The sequence below is a fragment of the Diceros bicornis genome, chromosome 1, assembly GCF_020826845.1.
Source record: "Diceros bicornis minor isolate mBicDic1 chromosome 1, mDicBic1.mat.cur, whole genome shotgun sequence".
NCBI lineage: Eukaryota > Metazoa > Chordata > Mammalia > Perissodactyla > Rhinocerotidae > Diceros > Diceros bicornis.
The window spans coordinates 25019540-25029852 of record NC_080740.1 but is presented as its reverse complement, the minus strand read 5'-3'; the positions used below and the strand labels follow the sequence as shown (position 1 = coordinate 25029852).

Here is a 10313-nt window from a genome sequence, read left to right as displayed (position 1 = left end):
AAACAATTTATCAACTTATATGGATAACAGTACTGAAAATCCTATGGTGGCCAAATGTATTGAGGTGTTTAGGGTATTTTGTGGACTTACATGAGATAAGATGTATTCTAGGAATGGGCATACAGCAATCAGATTTTCATCTCTCTCAGATGTACAAAGGCCATGGATAAATGAAGTTCCATAAATCAGATTTCATATCTCTCAAATGTACTGAAGCCATGGATAAGTGAAGTGTGCTGGTGGAAGGTATAAACTCAGGGTGAAGGGAGCCATAGCTGGTAATTCCAATGCCTCAAAATATGATACTAAGTCTTCATCTTCTAACTTACTACAATTGCTGAGTAGGAATTCATGCTTCTGGTTTATATATCTTCTGATCTTTAAAAAAAAAATTAAAAAGCCAGAAGTCTGCACTTTATAATTGTGATATATACAACTTTGTAAATGTTGGCAAAATAATTTTTTTTGAAAGCTTTTGTATAGGCCGACCCTATACAGGCAAAGTTAACACATCTTTCAGAGGAATTCCATCTGGAAATGGTGTGTAGACACTGAAGTTTTATTTTCAGTTATTTATTAGATCAATTCTCCACTTAAAATCCTTTAAAGTTTTTCTGTAGTCAGCCAATTAAATACTGATTTCTCAGCAAGCCATTCCCTGTCCTCCACAGTACAGGCCCATCCTCACTTAAATCCTTATCTCCTTCTTTTCCAATACTAGCGAGTACTCTTCTTCACACTACTTCCATACATTCCACTCTTCCATTTTGGTTTCAAGGCCCATCTCAAGTGCTATATTCTTCAAAAAAATGTTTTTTTTTGCCCCTTGACCCCACAATTGAATTTTATCTTTCTTTTTTGCCAAAGCACCGGGAGATATTTATTTTCTCAAATGACACAAGTCAGTTTGCTCAATGGTCATACAGTTGCTTGGGTGTTCCGTAGACAAAATGTCTGCACCTAAGAGCACATGCCAGCCTCCGAGCATGTCTAGCTTTGGCTTGGAATATCAGAGTGTTTTTAATGTTACATATAGTTATGATGGCACCTAAGAGAACTAATGTGTACTGAGTGCTTATTCAAGGCTGGGCACCTGGTTTTATTACTGGAAAATATTCAAGTTGTTTTTTATTCTGCCAATGCTCCGTAGGTTTGATTAAAACAACTCTTGTATTTAAGCTTTAAGAAGTGATATCTTTGCCAGGCTCTTTCTTTTTTTTTTTTTTTTTTTTTTTTTTTTTTTTTGTGAGGAGATCAGCCCTGAGCTAACATCCGCCAATCCTCCTCTTTTTTTTGCTGAGGAAGACGGCCCTGGGCTAACATCTGTGCCTATCTTCCTCCACTTTATATGGGACGCCGCCACAGCATGGCTTACCAAGCAGTGCGTCGGTGCGCGCCCGGGATCCGAACCAGCGAACCCCGGGCCGCCGCAGCGGAGCGCGCGCACTTAATCGCTTGCGCCACCGGGCCGGCCCTGCCAGGAGCTTTCTGTCAGAGAAAGGATACTTGATGCATGTGCTTCACAGCCATTCATTTACTTATTGCTATGCCTATGTTGTCAGCTGGGACCTGATATTAATGTACCCTTCAAGTGTTAAACAAAATGACAACTGTTGGCTGTAATATGAAAAAAGTAATGATAAAATTGATTCTTCTTGGTTATTTTTCTAATAGTAGTTAAAACAATTTTATGCCTATTGTTTATGAAAGGGGTATTATCTCAGAAGATCAACTCTTATTCTCTGCTGTAATTGATGCAGGCTCCAGAAGCTTCCATCAGATCAAACCACTTGCTTCCAGTCTCGCATCCTTCCATTTACTCCATGCACAGGTTCCAGAATCATCTTTTTAAAGTACATATTGATCATGCTACTTATCTGCTCAAAGGCCTCTCATGGCTTCTTGTGAATTTTAGCATGAATTCCAGTTCCTTACCAAGGCATTTAAGAATCCCTATAATCTGAATCTAATCTATCTCTCTCTATCATTATTTCTCTCCTATAATCCCATGATGTTGGACAAATTTGTTGCCTTATCAAAAATATTTTGAAGCTGTTTCAGTCAGGGTTTAATCAAAGAGATAGAAAACTCTCTAGGTATTTTAACAAGAAAGGCATTCAGTACAGGAAATTAAGTGACTACAAAACTGATAGAAATGCTGAAAGCCAAAAACTGGATTCTGACTTGGGGTCCAGGAATAATTCTCACAACAATGAAGAAGTGATTCACTAGAGCAGCCACTTCCTCTGAAGCCACCACAGGAGCTAACGTCAGAATCAAAAAGCCCCTATCAGAGATGACACCTGACTCTCATAATACTGAAAAACAGGCTGTGGAACAGAGCTGCAGAAAAACTAACACCAAAACTGCACTGAAAAGTGATGTCTGCTTCATTTATTCCTCTCAGTTACCCTTTCCATCACCACTGTGGGGGAAAATCAGCTTCCTCCTTTGTGGAGAGAACACAAACTCTCTGGGAGACAGTGGTTGTCCTTCTCGAAACGCTTCTATTTTATTTAAAGAGTTTCTTTTTCTGATATATCAGCATTTGATTGAGTGAGGTCCTCAAATGTTTATAATACAATATCATTATTTAAAAGAGAGAAAGTGTTCTCTGGTAAATGATTTAAAATACAGATAATTTAAGAAAGTGAGAGATCAAGAAACAATTCAAATATCTAAAAATCTAAATCTATTTTAACAGATTCTATTTCTGTTTCTTAATAGTTGAGCATTATAAGGAAGACCGTTTGTGATCTGGCCACTTTACACGAGTTACCTCTTAATCTTTCAACCACTTTTCATCCACCATCCTTGTAGACGTTTTTATCCCAACTTAATAGATGAAGAAAATTAATCTCAGTGAGTAAAGAGATTTGCTCAAGTTTAAATAGAAAAGGTTAGCATTCAAAGCTGATGATGACTACTACTAAGGCTTTCTCTTCTGTAAAATAACACTCATTGTTTATGTTTAAAATTTATGCCAATAGAAAACATTAAAAACTTATTGAGGTTTTGCATCGTTTAAAACTATGGAAGGAAAGTAAGTGGAAATAAACATGTTTCAGTTAAACTCCATAAAAAGGTAATTCTAAGTATATATTATTGTGAAAAAATAATTTACATTATTTAAATAGTGTAGAGAGGATTATTTGGCAAGTTTCAAGTTACTCACAGGGGAAAAGCAATAGTATTTCACATTGTGGACAATTATTGGTACAATGTATACTTTTTTCCCCTTAATAATTGCATGTTCCCTTTTGTCACATCTGCACAAGACAGAATAATTAAAGTACATTAGGTGCATTGTGGAAGGGACATTTGGTTTTAATTAACATTAGACCATAAGAAAGGCAATTTGCTTTATAGTACCATTCATTATTTGATGCACATATACACACACACATACAGAGTCTGTGCACAGAAAGGCAGCCATGTGAAATGTTACAAAGTCTTCTCAATCTGGAGTTACACTAAGCCTCCCTAAAAATACACAAAATGTTTTACGCAGAAGGATTCCTTTCTTCTCTTTGACATTTTAGACAATTGTGTGGCATTCTAATGTAAAATGATTTAAAACCAGAAGTCAGTTTTATAATGATTATTCCAAAAGTGGACTGGACAATCAGCAAAGCTACCCGGTGTTCATACAGCAGGAGCTGAAATCCAGAACTCACTAGAGATTAAAATCACAAAGCATATTCAAGTTACACCTTAAAGAAGCAAGACTGACACTTCTGACTTGTCTAATACATTTTGATGAAAGAGAGGTTTCATCTTATAATTGAGTAAAGTGTCAGTTAAACCTATTTCATGTAGGGTAGGAATCCATTTAGATTGCCTGTGTGATAAACTGAGTTAACCTTATTCCCCCACCAGGAAGATATTGACATGTGTGTCAGTTAGCTTTCACTGCATAACAAACCACTCCAAATCTTAATGGTTTAACATAACAACCATTTATTCAACTCATGATTCTGTGATTTGGCAGTTGGGCTTGGCCTTAGTTGGGCAGTTCTTGTCTTAGTGGGGCTCGCCCGTGTCTGAGCTCAACAGTATGGTCAGCTGGGAAGCGGTTAGATAGAATGAGTAGCTGGGAGAATGTCTCTGCTCTCCGATGTCTCTGACTCTTCAGCAGGCCAGCTGGGACTTGTTTACATGACAACTGAGCAGAATTCCAAGAAAAAGAGTGGAAGTCACTCTGGACTCCTGAGCCCTAGGCTGAGAATTGGCATGCTGTCACTTGTACTACATTCTGTTGGCCAACCAGGTCACACAGCCAGCCCATATTCAAAAGATGGAAAAAAGAAACTTCATTCCTTAATGGAAAGAAGTTTTAAGCCACATTGAAAGGACATGGACATTAGGAGGACTGAAGGATTGTAGCCAGTTCTTCAATCTACTATACCACATTGGGAAACAAATTTTGTTGGTGAGGTAGTTTTCTTGATAAGTGTCCTACAAACAAAAATAGCCTTCAGAGGAGGGATGTGTATATCTGGCTCTTCCAATCTTCTCAAAGCTTTTTTCATTGTCACCTCTGGCTCAACGTAAGTATCTCCTGTGACTCCTGAGTGAGATTCATTCTGAACACCTTAGATGGCAGTGCAGCAGTTCTACACTTCCATCAATTTAATTTATTTTAACATCTAAATATTTGTACATAAATATTTTTAAGTATGGCCTTTCTCACCCCCGCAAGTTGATTCCCTGAGAATCTCTTACGAATATCCATGTCTTCAGGTAGTATTCTGTGTTTCTCACATCTGTATTATTCTTCTCAAATTTACTTCATACTTTTAGATATATTCTCTACATCTAAGGTCTTCCTTGCCTAAGATTCATTGCCTTTAAGGTGTCTTCTCTAATTAACTACACTTAATCTTTACCTTCATTTCAATTCACTTAGAAACTCTCTGTATCACATGTGTTTTAAGTATCTGTTAATAGTGATGATTTTATAATGTAGGGCAAGGGTAAAATTGTTTCCTTTGTAGCATTTATACAATTTACTACTCTAGGTATCTAATTGTTATTGGGGCTAAATTAATATATATCTGTGTGTTTGTATGTGTGTGTGTATGTATGTATATACACACACAGAGATATGTACATATGTAAATATATATACATATATACCTACACATATATATGTACGTGTGTGTGTATAGCTAGATGGTTACTTAGATAGATAAATAGAAAAATAGATATTGACACTTAAATTACCCATTTGAATGTCAGATATAATAACCAACATATTCTTAAAATTTTAAAATATTTGTAGACTCAGATAAGGCATTCTATTTTCTTCTTTTCACACCTTGATACATTCCTGACTAACAGTGATCAATTATATGTTGCATAATTGTGTCCATGGCGAAATTTTAAAAATTATTTTTGACAAGAATTACAAAAAAAATTTATACTCTGAAATAAGGAGTTAATAAAGGGCAATGAAATGTGGAATGAAAATAGTAAGACTCTTGAACATAATGTACTGGTTTAGTTTTTTTTTAATTTAATGTTCAGTATGTAAATGAAAATGAGAATTAAAGTTATATTCCTCTAGATTCTGCCAGAAACAATATCTTTGACTAATTTTGAATCTATGTAACAACAGAATATAGGTATTATAAATGTCATGACTTTATTATATTTCAATGTAATAGAAGTCCAAAACCTAAATTCCTTCAAATATCAGAGATATTAATTCGTTTTAAGATTGGGGCGGAACCTTGTTTTTATCTTGATGATTTGTAGTTATGTATCTCTGATCACACTTAAACTATAACCCTTGCCTCCTTCAGAGATACTAATAGAGTAGTTGTTAGGAGCTGAAGCTCTTGTGTCAAATGATCCTGGGGTTTCATCTCTGTTGTATCACTTAAATTATTGTGATAATAAGACACGTAAACTCTCTAGTGCCCAATTTTCTCATCTGCGAAATCTGAGTAAGAATCACACCTATTTTTCTGGTTATTGCTAGATGAAAAAATATACATAACATTATAAAAATGGTACCCAAAAAAGGTACATGCATCCTAACTTTTCTACGTACCAGTGTTTGTTCTAAGAAAAGTCAGTAAATTTTTCTTAGGCTTGTATTATTTGTGAAAAATGGGAATTAAAAATAACTACTTCATGGTATTATACATATACATAAATAAGATAATATGTATGCATGCACCTAGAATGGTTTCTAGGAAATCAGTATTCAATAAAGGTCAGCTTCCTTCTAAAAAAAATCTTGAGGCCAAATTGTAGTGGGAGACTCTGTTAGCAGGCTAGGTAGTGAGGACAAGCAGAACAAGGTCAGGTGACTGTGGGCTGTCTGTGGTGCGTACTGTTAAGTCCCCTTCTTCCACAAGGCCGTGAGAGTTGGAATATGGTGTGCTTGGCCAGATCCAACACATATGGATAATAACACGGGTTGGTATGTATGCTACCATTTTAAAAATGAAGAAATCAAAGTTCACAAAGCTTGACATGCCCAAGGACATCCAGTTAGGTCCTCTGATTCCAAAACTCATGATTTGTTCTCTACTACTCTACTCTTTCTTTTAGTCACACACACACACACACACACACAAAACCCTGAAAACATTTTTGTCTGAAACAGACTTATAAACAGAACACTTTTACTTTACTTTAACATCTTATGACCACTGGTCTCTACCTCATGTTGCTCAACATTTTTCACCTATGAGCATAGGACAAAATAAATAATTGGAATGTTTTTAAACTAAATGTACTTCAAGGAGACCCTGGGCATTTACAAATCAAAACATCCTTCACAAGATTTATAAACTGAACTAAAATGAAAAATATTATCACCCAAAAGTTATAGCCCACTTGAAAAGAAAAGAATTTATGGTATTTAATGCATACTTTTATACACTCAAGTTACTATTCTAAATTATATTTTAATAATAAGCCCTGTAGACACTTAACTTTGTCTTATGTGAAAGAGTCTATCTAAATTATTTTGGCTTCTATTTTGTTTAATTAGAAATAGAATTCACAAGACAAACAATGCATATAAAAATACACATTTCGTGGGGCCGGCCCGGTGGCGCAAGCGGTTAAGTGCGCGCGCTCCGCTGCGGCGGCCCGGGGTTCGCTGGTTCGGATCCCGGGCGCGCACCGACGCACTGCTTGGTAAGCCATGCTGTGGCGGCGTCCCATATAAAGTGGAGGAAGATAGGCACCGATGTTAGCCCAGGGCCGTCTTCCTCAGCAAAAAAGGAGGAGGATTGGCGGATGTTAGCTCAGGGCTGATCTCCTCACAAAAAAAAAAAAAAAAAAAAAAAAAAAAAAAAAAAAAAATACACATTTCGTGGAAACCTCCAGCTTCTCTAGCCAGACCAAACAGTCTTTCGTTATCATCTACTCCTTTAGTGCACAGAGCAAAGATTTTTCTGCCTCCTCAACAGTGAGTTCTCACATCACTCTGTCCTCCCCTGCTTTCCAGGCTTCTCTCCAGCAGTTTTCTGGTTCCAACCAGAGCCAAAGGATTAGAGCCCCCTATAACCAACCCATCCCCAGGCAGCTTCCTTGGCTCCATATTGTCATCACAGCCTGATAAAAATAGCAGCAAAATTCCTTCCACTGTGGTGTCCAGCCGGAGTTGGCCAACCTGAAAATGCTGAGCCATCCCAAAGTGCCAATGCTAGACGCACATCAAGGACTCCAGACCATGAAATACAAGGATCAAAGAAAAAAGAATCTTTGAGTCGAGATTTGGAGAGAAAGCTGAAATGTAAGAATGGCCTTCTCCAAAATGGAAATCAACAGTTAACATCTGAGAAGATGTCTTGCAGATTGCTGTGTTTCAGGTTCAAATGACAGTAGGGCACAAGATTTAGCACAGTGCAACTCAGAACATGCTTGACAGCGAGTTCCTATCTCACAAGTAAGAAGTAGGTCATTCTCAAAAGGAGATATGAATGATCAGGACGCAATCCAGGAGAAATTTTACCCACCATGTTTCATTCCAAGTGCCAGAGAACATGTCAATTGAAGGAGGAAGATTCTGCAGAGTGGACTTCAATGTGAGTGGACTGCTAGCTCCTGATGTTTCATATTATATAAATGGAAGACCAGTTCAATCAGATGATGTTCAGAAAATGATAATGTCTTATAAAGGTTTTCATTCACTCATTTTGAAGTGGTAGGAGCTTCAGATGCAGGGGCTTATGCTTGTGTTGCCATGAACAGAGCAGGAGAAGCCAGCTTTACTGTGCAGCTAGACATCCTTGCAAAAAGAATGAAGCACTAATGTTTATTTACAAACCACAGAGCAAAAAAGTTTTTGAGGAAGACTCAGTGAAGCTTGAATGCCAGATCTCAGCTGTACCTCCACCAAAGCTGTTCCGGAGAATCAGTGATGAGATGGTACAATTCAACACTGACCGAATAAGCTCATAGCGTGATAACTCTAGATTAGTTACTTTACTGATAAACAAGGAAGATGCTGGGTGATATACTACCTGCATTTAATGAAGCTAAGTTAATGAGTGACCAGACGTAACACAAGATTAAATGTTACAGCTCTTCCAAACCAAACTCTTCCAGCTCCTAAGCAGTCACACGTTCAACCAACTTTCAGCAAATATTTAGCACTTAATAGGAAATGTTTGGATGTGAAACAAGCTTTTAACCCAGAAGGAGGGTTTCAGCATCTGGCAGCTCAATCTGGACTCTATGAAAGTGAAAAATTTGAATATATTTACCAACATTGGAAAACACAACAACTATACTCTTAATAATATATTTGATTAAACTTTTGAAATAAATCCATAGCTATATTAACAGATTATGGCTTTAATTAGGTAATATAACTGACATACACATAGATACACAAATGTACATACACAAGTAATATACCTGATTATACACATTTGTATGTATAAATACATATATTTCTAGTATTATTTATCCCTTGACTCTTGCACATTTTAGGTAGGTCTCTGGTTTGTGAAGCCTACAGAAAACCTGGGTTTATAATTGTAGAAGACTACATTAAAATGTGGGATTTTAACATTTAAGTCATATACATCGTACAATTGCAGATCATGAATTAATATCAACTTTTTTTTAACACATCTAATGCTTCTCATAAAGTTTACTGATACTACTCTCTAAATACTGTTTAGCCCATTTTCTCTTATACTTACTAACATGGTATAGATTGTCTGAGTATTCCATAGTTTTATATCAAAAGAGAATAAACTTTCAAATGTTTAAAACAAACAACTAAAGAAAAAGCCATATATTTCCTCTTACACCGAAATAAGTAGCTATTTATCTAAGTTATTTTTTAGGGAAGAGCACTCAAAAGGGAATTAATTTGATTCTTTCTTCTGAGTCTGAGTTTTGTCTTCTTGCAACTCTATTCATAATTTTCCTACTGCTTTATTTTCCATCAGATTCATTATTTTAAACAAAACATTTTTTAGAGAGCTATATAAATTGTGGTAACTTTTCAAGTTAAGAAAGATAACAATGACCCCAGGAGGAGACTGAATATAATCACACAGTCAATAAAATGTCATCTGATTCTTAGATTTGCTCACTCTTAGAGTAATCACATCAAGATACTAGCTTTTGCTTTTCTGCAAAAGATATGTAGTTGATTTGTGAAATCACAAAATATATACTTGTAATTTAATTTCTAATTCCTAATTCAAAATAATGCATCACAGACATAGGAACTTACATTTTAGCTGCCAGGAGAGAAGGTGAATAATATTTAACGGGTCAGGCATTATGATGCTTTACATTTATTATTTTATTTGGCTCCTTCAAAAAATCTTGCAAAATAAATGTCATCCTCACTTTACAGATGAAAAACTAAGATTTGGAGAACTTAAGTCACTTGTTCAGTAGGATGTATCTATACCTGGGAGGGCTGGGATTGTTTCCTCGCTGGCATGATTCAAAAATTAATGTTCTGATGTCATGCAGCCTTCTTAAGATGTACTTTTTAAATTGTTATTTGGGTTACTTCAAGTCATATTTTCAAAATACTGTTATAATAGTCACAACTAAAATTCAAAGGGCATTATGACAGACAATAGATTTATGCAAACTCATTGTTTTAAATCATATTTATAGGTAACTGTGAAGCTACTCAGCTTCATGAAAGGCAAGATGATCTGTTCCATTTCTTTTGATACAGTACAAAAATAGTAAAAGAAAAGGTGCTTTTTATTTTGAAGTGTCTCTCCTTCATTTTCTCTTGTTATGAAATAGAAAACCCTGTTTCTCAAGCTCAAGAAGATGGAGTTGAGGTTAGGTGAACAAGACCAGTA

General features: G+C 36.0%; 1 pseudogene; it reads left to right on the top strand.

Moving 5' to 3' along the window:
• The first annotated feature begins 7333 nt into the window (after positions 1-7333).
• Positions 7334-8765, top strand: LOC131405485 (myotilin-like; annotated as a pseudogene).
• Positions 8766-10313: the final 1548 nt, after the last annotated feature.